Here is a 14,769-nt window from a genome sequence, read left to right on the forward strand (position 1 = left end):
TTGCAATTGCCTGCAATTACACACTATGAACAAATACAGGTTGATTTGACAACAGCAAGAATCCAATACAACATTTTCATTTTTTGACATATTTGTCATTTGAAAAGGTTAACAGCTGACAGTTATAGTACCAGTCAAAAGTCTGGGCACAATTTCCAATTCAAGTGAATGGGAACGTGTGTTCAAACTTTTGACTGGTACTGTATGCCTGTACTGTAGCTTAACTGACTTGTTGCAGTTAACAATGACCAGAACATTTTTACTTTCTGCTGCACAGATTCTATGTCAGACCACATCCACCTGTTTCTACTTGCCACCTTCATGCTGTCTTCTCATGTTGGGAAAAACTTACAGGACCTCTTGCACATTTCATGCACAGGAACATGCACATGCAAGGAAACTGATGCAAAAGTGCCTTTAACCTGCATTCTCTCTAATGGCCAGCAGGGCGCGACTCCATTGGCTCCAAATAGAAGTCCATTTGTATAGAAATCTATATCTGGGAAAATGACCCTACTTCTCACTTGATTTATTACCTCAGTAAACAGTTTCCTAATGACTTTATGGTCTCAATCACTAGTCCTCTTTAACACAGAATGATGTTCATTTTGTAAATTATGGCTCCATTTAGAGTAAAATAGACAATAAAGCAGGATATTCTTTAGGACGTGGCTACCTCGTGGTTGACAAGTCGCTACCACAGTTGTGCCTGAGGTTGGACCCTGGGGAGCTCCTCCCAAGCTCCATGCTCTCATCCAAATATGGTAACTTCTCATCACTTCTGGCTCCATAAAACCAAGATGGCAAAATGCCAAATGCTTCAAAACGGGAGTTCACAAACCAATGGGCGATATCATAGTAGCTACGTCCATTATTTCTATACAGTCTATGCTGCACATGATGGAAGCCATTAAAATAATAACTCTACCTTCAGCCTCATTAACCGTTACAGTAGATTTACAGTAATTATTTCAGGGGTGTGTTAGCTTCTTACTACTCGCAAAATCAGACATGAAGAATTTTTTTGTTATGTTTTGTTTTTTTAATAAATGTGCATGATGCCATCAGGGAAAGGAAAATCTTCATGCTACAGAATACAATTATATTTTAGAGGATAGTGTGCTTTACACTTTGTGGCAACAGTTTGGGGAAGACCCTTTTCAAAGGACATAAAGAAATGGGTCTTCCCAAGAAAGTTTTTCCCAGTTTGGTGTGGAAGAAAATGAAATTTGGAATGAACTGGCCAACTGTATGTATATATAGCAAATGCCTGCAGCCAGGTTCCTTAATCTTGTGGAAAGTCTTCCCAGGAGAGTGGAGGCTGTTATGTCAGCAGATTTTCGCTCAAGATGTTCAACAATCACACATGGGCGCAATATTTGGGTGTCCACATACTTTTGACCATACATATATCAGCAGAGCTAACAAGAATTTTTTCATTTCAGAGTTCTCTGATGATTCAAGACTGCAAATGATAATCTAAACATATATATTTAAAAAATGAAAAAAAAAAACAAAAACAGTAAAGCTGAGTCGAGGCTGTCTTGTTTTTTTAAGCTGGTAGTTTCACCTCTCACTTTTCACTTTGTTAGGAGGGTTTTTTCCTAAAATTTTTAGATTCTACTAGGGGGCAGCGAATGTCAGAGCATTATTATTCATTATTGTTAAGAATAAAACTCTGGAGCTGCAGCCATGGCCCTAGACTCCCCAAATGGGTACAGACGGAGGCTCATTCATGTGTAAAGAGTCCACTGTCAGCACTTCTCTTTTTTTTCATTAATTGTCCCAGTTTGTTATGATCATAATTTCATCTCCTCTTTTAATGATAATGTGTTCCATGAATGGAAAGAAAAAGGGCTGAAGGTCATCAGAGATTTGTTCATCGGACAAGAATTTTGATCTTTTGCTAATCTTGAAGTTACATTGGCCTGCCCAAATCTTTTTCATTTCATGACCTTACAAAATTTTTGTTTACCGTAAAAATATTACCCTAATTTTCCTAGTTTATCAATGAGCAGTTTCTGTCAGTTTTCAAGAAGGCAATATCTCAATTGGTATCATTTCTCTCAACTTGTCCATCTTAAATTGGCATGAAACACAGAGTTAGGTTTAAGAAATATCTCAGTGTGTATGAGACGGAGGTTTGATTTTCAGTAAGTGTTTGAGCTCGATGCATCCATTTCAAAGTAATTCATCATTATTTTCCCCCCCAGAAAAGACCTCTCACCTCTTTTTAACTCATCCATGCTTGGTTAAATGTTGGGAGGACATTTTTTACTGGTTTATAGAGGTAGATTATGAACTGGCTTTTTTGGCTACTCACAGATCACAAAGATCACAGCCAAAAGATTTATCTTGAAGAATTGGAAATCCACTTTTCCGCCTGCTTTCAAACCCTGGCTGGATGAACTGACTTCCTCACTAAACTTGGATAAAATTCATCATGACGTAACTGGCTCTGGTGAAAAGATTTAAGGGCCATTTTTAAGTGGCCTGGATAAGGATATGGACTCTCTAAAAACAAGTCACTATCTTTCCTTTATCTCACCATATTCTGCAAAGATTGTGAATATCAAAGGCAAATGCATTAATTTGTGAGCTTCAGATGTGCTGGTAGGCAGATTTTGTTGTCTTCAGAGGGAGCCAAGCTAGCTGTTTCCTCCTTTCCAGTCTTTATGCTCAGCTAAGCTAACAGGCTGCTTGCTGTGGTGTTATATTTATCAAACAGATATGAGGGTGGTTGTTATGTCCTGTGTTGTGTGTTCTGTGTACCTGCCCTTTGTTTCAGGGAGCTGAGACCAATCATTGGTCCCGTCCAACTGGTGGCAGCTGAGCAACCTACAAAAATGCCCTTCCTCCATCTTCTTGGCTCTCTCTCAGCCAGCAGTCTCCTCCACACCACATTGTTATTTGTTTTCCTTTCTTTGCTTAATTAATAAACTGAAATTTGTTTTATATAATTCAGTTTTCCTCGTTCATGTTACTTCCCCCCTGAGCCAGGGTCGTAACAGTGGCATTGTTCGAACATTCTGACAGTATCAATTCGCCCGCTGCACATGAGGGCGTCTCTTATCTTCCAGGCTATGCGTGGTGTGCGTTACTGTGTCCGATTGTAGTTTGTTGTAGTGGTTGTGAGGAGAATTGCGAGAAGACCTGGATGGCAATAGCAATCATGAGTGTTTTTAAGATTGAGGAGAAACAATTAACATATCAACAGCAAGAGAAGAAAACGGCTCTACATTGTCGTGTGCCTCCATGTGCTAATTCGTCAAGATTAGCTTTCATCAGTCTCCTGTTGATCCTGAGGTACGGACTCAGTGGCTCATTAAGATCCATAGAGACAACTTCAATCAGGGGGCAGAGAAGACTCAACAAAGGAGTCTAAGTACTCATGCAGAATGACCCCTTTCAAAATGTTACATATTATTAAATCATCATTACGGATGGATTAATCTGTAAGCAGCATTTAAATCTAGATAGCTGAGATGAAGCTATTTTAAACGTACTTATATGTGCATAATATGTTATTATCTGATCATATGTTTTGTATGTAGAATCTAAATCTAACCAGGAACGATAGTAACGGAGAAGAAGTGTAGCATAAAATGGAAATACTAAATAATAAATTGTGACTTGAGTAAATGTACTTATTTTCTACTATGAGACAGTCTACATGTGAGCTACATAATTTCATTTACCACTAAAAAGCATCTTAGTACATAACATGACTTCTTTGCTACAGGAGATCTGTCTTCAACATTCTATCTTAAAACCTGGCACAATAACATCAGAAGTTCTGCATCTAGTGTGAACAGTGTTCACATGGAGTTGAGTTTGTAGTTGATGTAGTCTGCTGCAGCCTTCTCTCAGGACCCCTGCAGAGAAGCCATGTACTTCTCATGGATGTCAAAGTCATTCAGCAGGTCAGTTGTGAGTTTTCTACACCGGCTCCCCCACAAACAGTCTTATGGCTTTTGTGTAGTTCTGTGGAAACAAACACATATTTTCATTATCGATTAATCTGTCAATTATTTTCTCAATTAATGCATTAGTTGTTTGATCATAAAATGTCAGAAAGTAGTAAATTGGTCTGTCACTTCTTCTCGAAGCTCAAGGCAACGTCCTCAAATGTCTTGTTTTGTCCAAGCCAATGCTGAAGTGCCAAAAACTGCAGTTCCTCGAATGGCCACTTGAGGCTGGCTCCAAAAGTGAGTCAATCCCCATAGACCCCCATGTTAAAATGTCCAACTTTACAGCAGAAATAAACATGTTTACAGCCTGGTACAAAAAACGGTTTTGGTCTCTGTAGCTAATTTCCCCTTCCATGACAACTGTATGGGGGTGAATTTTTTTATAACTCAACCCTTTAAATTTTATTAAGCTGTAAAGTTATGCATAATTAAGGACGTGGCTGCTTTGAGTGCCTGCCTCAGCTCCACCTCTTTGCCCATTTTGGATTAGCCGGGAGTTAGATGGAGTCAGGCACTGCCAAGATGGCAGTACTTTGAGCTTCAAAACCGATCTTCAGAAATCAATGGGTGACATTACGGTGGCTACGTCCATATTTTTTACAGTCTGTGGTCCCGACCAACAGTCCACAACCCAATATTTACTACCTTAAAGGTCTAAGGACATCAGAAAATATTCACATTTTAGAAGCTGGAATCTTTCCTCTTAAAAAAATGACTCGATTAATCACTTATCAGAATAGTTGAAGATTAATTTTATAGTTGGCAACTACTGGTTAATCATTGCAGCTCTACACTCTTTTAATATGTTAATGTAACTGTCACTTTGTGCTGTCAAGCTGCTCTAGTCTCATTCAAATATTCTTTTCTGCAGCAACAAACCCCCTCAGGCATCATTTAAATTTCATCATATCTAATCCAGTATGATGAGGCACTGTGAGACTGTCAGTGTTGAGCATCTACACTAAGATAGATGAGATAGCCAAAAAGTGTTTAACTACTTCCAGGTTTTTCAAAGGAATGTGCTGTCATATCAATAAAAAATCACTAACATGTATCCTCATGAATTATTTAATCCAGCTTTGAAGATTTTATCATTTATACTAGTTGATTCTTGTATCTGTGGGGTCAGTAATATTCAGAGTCTATTTGTCTGCCTATTTTCATGTAATTAGCTGTCAGACGTCCAGTCTTGTCTGGGGTAAAGCGGTGGTAGATGTCGGCTGACAGGGTGATCAGGTCACCCTTGCTCATAGCAATTCTGATCCATCTAACCTCCTTGTCCCTGATATTGAAGTAGGCCCCGCTGTCTCGGATGTACCAGATCTCATTGTCCAAGGTCAAATGTTCCCCTAAGAACATCTTCAGGTGAGTGGACAGAAATGAGAAGACTAATGGTTTTCTTCATTTAATTATAAGTCTTCATATCCAGTACATATGGTAACTGTCATTGTCTTCACCACAGACTGCTGTCATAAACCTCTGTAGAGCATAATTTTACTTCACTCCAGTTTGCCAACAAAGTGACAGTATCTCAGAATTTCCTCAGAGTTAGGCAGTGTGTCTTTGTGAATAGTGATGGAGTCCATATGGTCATATGTAGTATAGTAGCCTTGGTCCTTTCGGATCTGCTGCAGCTCTGAGTCTGTTTCATAGTTATCAGCATTCAGCTGCAACAACAGCACAACAGCTCTGATCAGGAAACAAACTGTTGAAACTCACTTAAATTTGTTTGGTAATTTAATAATTTGTTACACGTCACAACAGTAAATTCCATTCAAGCAGTTTGCCCCTGATAGTGCTTTTTATGTACAGTACGTAATGAGAATACATTAGAGTGTAGCAGTCACCCATTTGTGGGACTTGCTATCATTTCCCTGTTCCAAATTCGTGTATCCCTGTTCCAAATTCGTATTGTATGTCGAAATCCATCTGGGTTGATTAGAGGGTTATTCAGATTACCTGTTGTGCAGGATGTGGGGACTGGCTTCCAAATAGTAATTGAGAGCAGCTGGGTGCATTCCCCTCTTGGCCAATCAAGGTGTGACGACGCCCTTTTTCTGGGGTTTAAGAGAGGAGAGAAACTGCACACTCTGGTCACTCAGTTCTTTCCTCAACTGGTTGCAGACCTCATTTGTAGAGATAGTCAGACAGAAACTCTGGTCTGTTCAGGCCCTTTTGAGTCTTCTTTCTGGTCTTTTGCCTTTCTGATTTGAGGGTACCTTTGAGGAACACTACAAAATAAATCTTTCAACCAATTGACCTGCGTTGGGTCTCTCCTAGTGTTATTTGTGCAAGAGGTTGTGCTTGCTGCACAATAGCCAGACACCTTCAAGCTTTATTTTGTTTATTTATTATACATATTAAAGAGGCATTTGTTTATACCTATCAAAGTAGATACTTATCGCATTTTTTCATTATAATTATCGAAGAGGCATTTTTGTCATTAATACTGTTGAGGAGGCATTTGTTTAGTGAGGGGACGTTTCCCATTGTACAGAACGTTATGAGGTTCTGTAAGTGAATATTATTTGTTTTTGGTTTTTCTTTTTTTAATGTGGCTGGGAGCTGGTTCTCAGGCTTCTTCCTGATCAGTTGTGTTCAGGGAGAATCAGTACCACCACAAGAGGCACAAACTGGGGCTTAACTGGCAGTAAAAAAATCCACTAAAAATTGTAACTCACTTTCTAATTTGTGTGTTTATTTCCACGTCCCCAAGCTTAAACACAGGTTTTTACTCATAACATTTCCTTCCAACAACTAAACTATAAGCTTAACAACTTAAGAACTACACACTAAACGTTGACATATGTGTCGTACTTTTTCAGTTTTGACGTTCTCATTAGTTATGTAACACAAAGAAGTGTTAAATGAAGCTTTGTAACTTAAAGGTGCAGTGTGTAGAATTTAGTGGCATCTAGTGGAACGGACTGGGAAGAAATGGAATTTAATATTCATAAGTATATTTTAATTAGTGTGTTTTAGTTACCTTAGAATGAGCACTTTATATATACATAGGGAGCAGGTCCTCTTCCATGGAGCCCACCATGTTGCACTGCTATGTTTCTATAGGAGCCCAGAATGGACAAACCAAACACTGGCTCTAGAGAGGGCCTTTCATGTTTTTTTTGCAAGTTTCGCAGCCTAGGTTCTCCTACATGCTTGGAAGGGGAGGGGGGTGGGGGGGTATTCAGTTGGTTGCAATCTGCAACCTCAACGCTAGATGCCACTAAATCCTAAACCTTGTTCCTTTAATATTGTACATATACATAAAGCACAATTTTGACTTTAGCTATTCAGAATATAAATGTTTATCATGGTTAAGCTTTTATATAGAAACTTTAAGGCAGCAGCTTGCTGTGGCTGTAATTTACCTTCCAGTTCAAAACTCCAATCAAATACCAGGGAAACAGGCTGATTCGGGTTCAGTTTGTGTGGCTTCATCAGAGCTGTCAATGTACCAAGCCTCTATCCCCATTCGGTTTTTGGAACATTGTAAGGAAATTAAAATAGATAAGTCTGAGTAGTCTATAATGTTAGTGTCTTAATTTACTCAAACCTACATTCAAACATAGTTTGTACAACAGTTAATACTGAACAGCATGCAGATAAATGAAAGTGAACATACAGCAAAGAACAACAGCCACCACAGCCAGTTTCTGGTTTCTTCATGAAAGCAGGTAACATTTATGTTACCTACTTCAGATGTTGATGATATAGAGTTACAGAACCTATCCTAGCCACATCAAATCCCCAGAAAATAATTAGCACAGAACTGGCTTGAAACTGATGAACAACTGAACTGTCTTCCTTCCTACTCTGAGCTTGTGAGGTTTCTCATATTTCCTCACAGACCTGTGGCAGCTAGCTCGGATGCTCACTGTCCCTGTTCGTTGATCTTTGTTTGATACTGGGGACGATATCACCTTATCATCAACACACCTAAAACTTGGTCATATTTGTCAAATTGTTGTCAAATTATCCAATGTTAGATAGCAAAGTAAGCTGGTTAGCAAGATAGCTAATCCTCTGTGGCTGTTTATGTTAGTTAGCTATCAAGCTAGCAAGTTAACTTACCTTTGTATTTATTCATGTAACTGGAGACATAAAGTTACATCTTGAAGCTTCTCTCACTTATTCCTTGGTGCTGATGTTGCAGCTTGAATGATGTGGTGAACATCATTGTTCGTTATCTTTGGAATATCTTGAAGACATCGCATGTAGAAAGTCATTTTGTTGTCTACAAACTGACCAGCATCGGAAAGCGAAAATGCTTGTGCTCACCATCCTCAAACCAGAAATCGTACAACGTCATCTTACGCAACTAGCCAATGCTGCCAAGTATTTCCATTACCATGATTATTGTTGTTTTCAGAGGGCACCATGAACACAGAGCGACAGTCAGTACTAGTGGCCTGTAAGAGCCCAGTATAACTGTTATGTCCTGTGTGCTTTTACAAACTTCTCTGCCTTTTAAAAAAGAATGTAACTGTTAACAGCCAGTAGATAACACTTAATACAAAGTTCTTGGACTCCAGAAATCAATCAATCAATCAATTTCATCAGGAAAAATTCATGAACTATGCCATATGCCACAAACACAAGCTGTATTTAAGTTATTTCCAAGCATCTGTCTCAATCTGTGAGCAACCTACTTCTGTTTAAAGTGTTTAAATTGTTTTTGAAATTATTTCTTTTTCCAGAGTCCAACAAAGCTACAATATACAGACCACTGTTCACTGAATAGAATCCAAGGCAATCATGGCATGAAGTAATTTAACTATATTTTAGCACTAATAGTGGGATATCAGGAAGCGCTGATGATTATTGTGATCATGAATACTATTTACTGTGATATTTAACAGTTGAAATATAAATTAAAGCTGCAAGCAGCAATGATCACCCCTCGCACCTTTGCACATGTCGTCGTGGGCCACAGTCAAAAGGCTTTTATTGTGTGTCTTCAGGTCTGGGCTCTTACTGGATGTTGCATGTTAAATTTGAAATATGAAGTTAAATTTTACTTCTTGTGTCCACTATGTGGCGCTAGAGAGCACCCACAATTATACATGATGTCGCTGTATATCATGTGTAGACCGCACCATGTGAATTCCATGTAAAGCGGATGATGTTTCTCATATCAGCCTGACTTCCTGTTGTCAGTAGGTGGCGCTATGACTATGACTCAGTATTTACATGTAGATGTTTTCAGGCCAGAACTCTTATTAAGCATGAGAAACGTGATTTAGGTTAGCCGATGTACATTGAAGTTACAACAACTTCCTGCTTCATGGCGAAACATCGAAGTTTGCTGCACTGCCAGGGCGTTCGATGAAAATTCAAGATTTTGATAACTTTTCATCACAAAGGACTTTAGATGACACTGACCAAATTTGAAGTCGCTCGGGTTAATTTTCTAGGAGGAGTTTGTTAAAATACAATGCCTACAAATGGCAAAAACTGCACAAAAATTGCACAGTATAGTCAAAATGGCTGACTTCCTGTTGGACTTAGGGTTTTTTATGCGTCTGGATGATACATGTGCCTTACAAATTTTGTTCATCCACGTCAAATTTAAAAGTGAGGGCTTTTAATTTGAAATTTTCTAGGGAGCACCCTTGAGCCATTTTGGAACACCCAAGCCAAAGACCCATATCAGATATCAAGTTGCGCCACTTCTGACGAATGTGCAAAGTTTTGTGAGTTTTCAAGCATTCCTAGCACCTCAAAAATGCCCAAAGTAATTGGGGGGCGCTATACAGCTGCTGTGCAACACCAAAGCCCATTTATGATAATAAATCAAACTACTTACTAATTCAAACAAGTGTGCAAAGTTTTGTGAGTTTGTGTGCATCCAAAAGGCCTCAAATATGTGTTTGTGAAATGAAAATTGACACACAAAATCCAAAATGGCTGACTTCCTGTTGGGCAAAAACATTCCAAAAAAGAAATTTCCAGGTATAATGATGAGAGCAGTGATCTTACCGAATTTTATGAACATCAAAGAAACTTTTTCCAAAATGGACCCGCGTTTGGTTGTGCTATGGATCCCGCTGACCATGCCCAAGCCCAATCACTATTAAAGACACAATTTCCCCCCACTTCTTACGAATGTGCAAAGTTTTGTGAGTTTTCGAGCAAATTTAGCCCTTCAAAAATGCAATTCATTGCAGAGAAGAGGAAGAGGAAGAGGAAGAGGAAGAAGAATGCCTTCAGATAAAATAGGGCCTTCATGCTGCTGGGTGCTCAGGCTCTAATAAGTTTGTCAAAATATGTAACAGCAATGCTGTTTTTAAATTATCCCAAACATTTCTTTGCCAATCACTGCAATTTCTTCTCTGCTCATATATGGTAATATATGTCATGTCAGTATGAAGGTAAAATTGACCAATATAATACTAATATTAGTCGGACTCACTGAGGGTAATACTGGGTTAATCAATGAGCAGGATAGCAAAATTTCATCTGTGTGTGATAACTGATTAAATGTTTTGATAATTTAAGAAAAATGCCAAACATTTTCCAGTTCCAGCCTCTGAAATGTGAATATTTGCAGCTTTTGTCTGTTCTGTGTTTTTGTAAGTTGAATATGTTTGGATTTTGAACTTGAAAGCAATTTAATGATATCATCATGGGCTCTGAGAAAAATAGTAATTTTTAACTATTTTTTGACATTTTATTGAAACACTGAATCAAATGTATTATTATTGGAAGAGGGACCAAGTGTTCTCACATCCAGGCAAATTATTCAGGTGCAAGACAATTGTTTTTTATTTTAGGATACAAAGGAGTGAGATCTGCACGCTGTTAAGCTCCCAATAAATAATTTCATTCTCTTTTTCAAGGCCTCAAAAAAGAGAATAAAATGATTAACAGTGTGCAGACCTCACTCCTTTGTACTCTCAAATGTAGAGAGATTCATGAATAGTCAGAATTTGTAGGTGTTTCTGGATCATTGTACTTTGATGACAGTATCAAAGCTGCATGTCTTATTTGTAAATGACAGATTAATATCAGCTTTCAATAAGAGTATGATGCACACACACACACACACACACACACAGAGGGAATCCCCTCCCTGCACTACTAGTTTCCTTTCAGCGCTGCTGACTCACCGACAATGATTTAATGTATAACCCACTCCCATGGGGACTCCCCCGCAACACCCACACACAACCAGCACAGTACAGCTGACATGGCCCTCTACGCTGTCAGTCAGCGGTTTCGTCTCACCTTGTTTTCTCACCACTGATACAGCAGAGAAAAGTAAAAAGCTCTTTTGTGAGAAACTGTAACTCAACTCACATCTGTTCCCTGTAAACCTCAACTGTCATCATCCCTGACTCATTTATTGATATGTGTTGAGTGTTTGTTATCCATCTAATCTCGTTTTCCAATCAAACTGAAAGTGCCCGTCAAGATTCAGCTTTAGAGAACATGACATTCTAACAAAACTCTGAACAAAACTTCTAAAAGAATTTAGCCTTGGGGGAAAACTTAGGTGACGACATATTTAACTCTCAGATTAAACAGGCAGGTTTGACAGATTCATGTGAACACTTCTTAAAGGACCAGTTAACACAGAGATAAATGTGAGCTCAGTGAAATATAAAAAACGACGTAAAAGTATTATCTAAATAATGACTGTGAGCCCAAAACCAAGAAAAATAATTCCATAAATAAAAAACTATTTAAAAACACGAAAACTCAAAGCTGCAGGCGTGTAATCATTGTAACTCCAAAAATGGAAGTATCTCATTGTTTCGCTGGTTTTACTGTACGTGTGTTGTCTTCCTTTGTTGTCAGTCCTCGGTTTTGTTTTCAGTTCAGTTTTCTGTTTTCTCTCTGCTGAGCCTGTTGTCGTGGGGGCAGGCTTACAGCCTGTAGACCACCTAGCAAGTGAGAGGGCAGTGTGAAACAACTAACAACCAAAACAACAATGGTGTGGTGAAACGGAAGCGCTTATGTAACTGTACTGTTCCTAACTGCTCTAACATTAAACAGAAACATGCTTACCTACGATTTCATGACTTTTTCATCTCCGTTGCTCTGGCACTCTGGCCCATACTTAACACAGTTTGTTGTTAATCATTTAAATATTTTAGAAATAAAATTTGCCTGTGCTTAGCCACTTACACACCTGACATCATATCCAACATAGCATGAACTAGTAACATTAACATTAGCTTGATGCAGTCGTTGATTTTAGCAAGCCGGATGAGTGGAATTTTTAAATGGCTACAAGGTCCAAAAAACATTTGAGAGGGAAGTGACAACACTGGCCCTGACAGGTCAGACGAACCTTTCAATGCTGAAGAGGAGTCGGAGTTGGCACTTGAACTGAGTGAGAGAGAGAGAGATAGAGAGAAAAGAGCCAAACAGCTGTTTCTACAGCTGTTGATTTTGAATCATTTTTATGAGTGCTTGGATAATTAAATGTATCCTTTGATTTTGAGACACTAGCCTTATGTTGTTGTTATTTAGCCATTTGAGCTGTTGCATGGTTAGATCAGTGAATTTTATTTTATGAAAAAAATTGCCCCCTTGCAATTTTTAACAGCCCCCCATCATCCTGGCGCCAGGCCTGAGTAGTAGTAGTAGTAGTAGTAGTAGTAGTAGTAGTAGCAGTAGTAGTAGTAGTAGTAGTAGTAATAGTAGTAGTAGTAGTAGTAGTAGTTGTGCAAATGGTATCTTTTCAGAATTTCAAGCTGAAATCACTTATTCAAGATTAAAGATCCTTTTATTGTCATTCAGCAAAACATCAGTGATGCAAAGCAGAACGAATTTACAAGCATGGTCCTGTCAAACTGTCATATTTGTTAAACTGTCATAATCTATATATTTACATGGTTAAACAAGTAGAAGGCCAAAGTAGCTTTGTGTGTTAACAGTTTAGTCTCAGATGTAAACAAAAGAGAGAAGGATGAAATTCTATGGATCAACATTTCAACACATCTTGTCTTTCTCAGGAAGTTTAACTAGTCAAAATAAATCAGCTGAGAACAGCACATGTCCATCTGTGTAAACCAACCATGTGTATGTCTTTGGCAGGAACTGAGTGATGAATCATTGAATATTTCATTGATGGAGTTACAGTTGGATTTAAGTTAATCCAACATTCTAAACAACAAAATATCCTCCACAACATGAATGACAGAGCTTTAAAGTGACACTGTAATATTTATCAGTCAGACCAGCTATAATCATCTGAGCAGGCTGGAAATCTATTAACAGGCAGCTAACAGACAGTGTTGAAGTCCATATAATTGGAGGATAAATGATTACATGACTGCTTCAGCTGTTACATATGTTTCAGCTTTCTGGTTTTCATTTATGGAATTATTTTTCCTGCTTTGTTAATGTTTTTTTTATGTTAACATTTCATTGAGTTCATATTGATGCTATATATGAAACTTCCTGTTTCAGTGCAAAAAGACAAATTGAAGTCATCTTTTGTGAACATTTGAGCGGAGGACACTAAGAACAAACACCAAAATATAAATTTAATTAACTATTTTAAAATAGTTATAAAAAAAAACACTGGTCTTGGTTGTGGTCAGAAAGTGAGAATGAGGGTAAAAACAAGTGAGAGACAGGGAGTGAGTAAAGTCAAATGTACCCATTGATAATGAATTGTGATATCACAGCATTGTATTTGTACTGCTGACAATCATGTTTCACTAATTCCACTCCATTGATTGTGCTTTAATTTTTCAATAACCTGCTAAAATGTCAAATTTTAGCTGTTCAACAATTTCTGAATGCTCTATTTTGAAATAAACATCTGTATTACAAGGAAAAACACCTTTCAATGTTACAGGGAATTCTGTTGTCTATGTTTTTTAATTTCCAAAGAATCACTACCGTTACAACCCCTCAGTGGTTTCCTTGCGTCTTTCACAATAACACATCTCAGGCTTAGTGAGGAGTGTCACAGGGGGGTTCTGCAATGCAGAAGTTCTGTTTTTCAACATACAGTGTGTATGTCTGTGTGTGTGTGTGAGAGAGAGAGAGAGAAAACAGAAAGAGATATGGTGAATTATGTTTTTATGTGTTCTAGTGAAATACTGAATTAAATGTCTTCCATGGAAAGTTCCCAGTGCTGTGTCAGTGGCATTCACCCAGATTACATCTGCCAAGAAAGTTTCTTGTGTAGTAGAAAAGCCTATCAGGACCATCAGCAGACTGCAAGATTTTTACCGCTCTAACCCAATGCAACAGACTCCACAATGAACAACTAATTACAGTTGTACACAAGCACAAGGTTGTTTGATGACAACTCATACAGGATGTTCAGATAACTGATAAAAATCAGACTTACAATGATTATGGCTGTGCTCAGTACATGATAATGTCTGGTGACCTGTGCAGACCACTGTGCACTACATAATCCCAACCCACACTGTCTAGTCGCTTCCACTGGAGAACTTATGATTCAAGAGGTCATTAGTCACTTGAACTAGACTAATAAAAAATGAATTCACTGTTTGTTCTTTAAAGCAGCCTGGAGCCTGGAGTGTAGTTTGTGGTGCTGATATTTTGTCCACCTTACAACTCACAACTGTGTGTTTTTAGTGTTATATGGATACCTCCATCATTTGAACTTTTCATGATTGAATTTAGAAAGTATTTTGAGTCTATCCAACTTATAAATAATAAGAAATGTGCACATACACTTAGTATGCTCTATTTTTTGTTAAGAATCTGATTTTGTCTACCTTTTGTTAATTTATAATCTCATATTTTTATTGTTATTACTTATGTCCTGTTACCACGTTAAATGTATCAACCAATTGAAAGT

At 38.1% G+C, this 14,769-nt stretch overlaps 1 pseudogene; it reads right to left on the bottom strand.

The window, feature by feature from the left end:
* Positions 1–640: 640 nt before the first annotated feature.
* On the bottom strand, positions 641–7,901 carry LOC121906574 (annotated as a pseudogene).
* Between the last annotated feature and the right edge of the window lie 6,868 nt (positions 7,902–14,769).

The sequence above is a fragment of the Thunnus maccoyii genome, chromosome 11 (genome assembly GCF_910596095.1).
Source record: "Thunnus maccoyii chromosome 11, fThuMac1.1, whole genome shotgun sequence".
Classification (NCBI taxonomy): Eukaryota; Metazoa; Chordata; class Actinopteri; order Scombriformes; family Scombridae; genus Thunnus; species Thunnus maccoyii.